Here is a 1836-nt window from a genome sequence, read left to right as displayed (position 1 = left end):
TCACTGAAGTCAGGAAAGTCTGATAGCGCATTCGTTTAACCTGCACTGGTGTACTCCAGGGGCACTCCGATCTCACCTTCTTACTTCTTCCTTCTCACTCCGACCTGCTTCGGTGCAGATCGTATTCGAGCAACCCCATATCAAATCATCTGAAGAAATATAGCTATTGTTCATAATTTTGTTACAAATTCTTGTATCCGTTCTCTCAGGTATTGAAAGAAAAACCCTAAAACTTTGGTGATTTTTATGGCATTAGGGCGTGTGTTTTTTAATTATTCTTAATAGAACGCAGCTTAAACACAATATTTATTAAACAAGCAAATTTAAAAAACTTATTTTTAATTATATTTTTTCACATCACATTGTGTGCATCGTTTCGGCGTACTTTCTAAATTATTTTTCGAAAACCCCTTAATATAATTAAAATCATCAATGTTATGAAAGTTTGAGAAAAAAAGGACCAACCTTTTCAATTTTAAATATCTCATAAGTCTTTTAATTTTGTTCAATAATTATTATAGGGATTTTCTTTCAACACCGACGAGAACATATCAAAATCATTATCAATAGCTCAAATTCTTCAGGCGATCTTACATGGAATTGCTGATTGCTGACCTAAAGTGGGTTCCATACTGTCTCAAAATTAAATTCTTAATTATGTGTAGGTGGTCCTTATAATTTTAACTATACTCTGTTCAGCGAGAGAATGATTGACAGGAACGACGAATTTTCGGCCAGTTTGCGCTAACTGTCATAAAGGCGTGGCTTAAAGATTTTCAATCTTCGGAAAACCTGCTGTGACGGGTCTGAGTTTTAAGTATTTGACCTCTCTTTTTCCTAAACGTCATCATTCTTAGATTTATGGCCGTAGAAAAAACTTCTAATGACTGTTTAATATGTGTTAAACACACCCTTTACAGGGTTTACTTTAGCTTTTTCTGAAAAAACTGCGCGCTGTCGATGATTCTCTCGCTGAACAGAGTATAGAACCATTATTCTTGCGGCAGGAAAGCCGCCTGGCACCACCACAGGCCTCGACTGCGCCACTGAATAAATCATAAGCTCATACTCAAATAGCTATTACCGCTAATTGGCGCAGATTTTAGTTTTTGTTAATACATTGTATCTGAAAATTCCGAAACTTGCGACAGTTTTTCTGAAAATACTAAAATTAAATTTTCTCAAAAAAAAAAAAAAACGAAGCTTATATATCACTTTCCAATTTCTCGTTGTGGCGACCACCTTCCTAGCTATTTTTAATAATTATTTCCAGATATTTCTGGTTATAGTCCTGGAGAAAAGTATTGAATATTTCGAGCCGGCACTCATTTAATTTCTTATACTTTCTGCCGGTCTCTTTGTGTCACGTATTTTATTTCATGTTTTTCTTCGATAGTGTAAGCAAATGATATCGCCGGAGAGTTTTCAAAGGCTTTGAGATATGCGAATCGGTACGGGTACATGCCCTGTTGCCATGCCAGGCCCAGGGCGGCGAGGAATTCGTCATCGAAACCTCAGTTCGTTTCCGTCTCTCAAACTATGTGAAACTCGCTCCCATTATTCTTGATTAAAAGTGTTTTTAGTTATTTAAACTTCAGAGTTTAATTATTTATGCGCCTTATTCCCCCTCAAAGTGGTGACCCCGTGAAAAGTGTATATCTTTTGATACAGTGACAGTTTCGCCCTTATACAGGCTAGTGAAGTGCAGATTTCGTTCTAGGATTATCATCTGTGGAGTTTATACTTTTAAAAAATGACTACAACCACAGCCACCACGACGACGATGACGCCCGTTGCGACGACGGCTACGATGGCCTCGCCGTTACATTGTACAGA

This window comes from Belonocnema kinseyi, chromosome 9 (assembly GCF_010883055.1).
Source record: "Belonocnema kinseyi isolate 2016_QV_RU_SX_M_011 chromosome 9, B_treatae_v1, whole genome shotgun sequence".
In the NCBI taxonomy this organism is placed as follows: Eukaryota; Metazoa; Arthropoda; class Insecta; order Hymenoptera; family Cynipidae; genus Belonocnema; species Belonocnema kinseyi.
Note: the sequence above shows the minus strand (reverse complement) of the source record.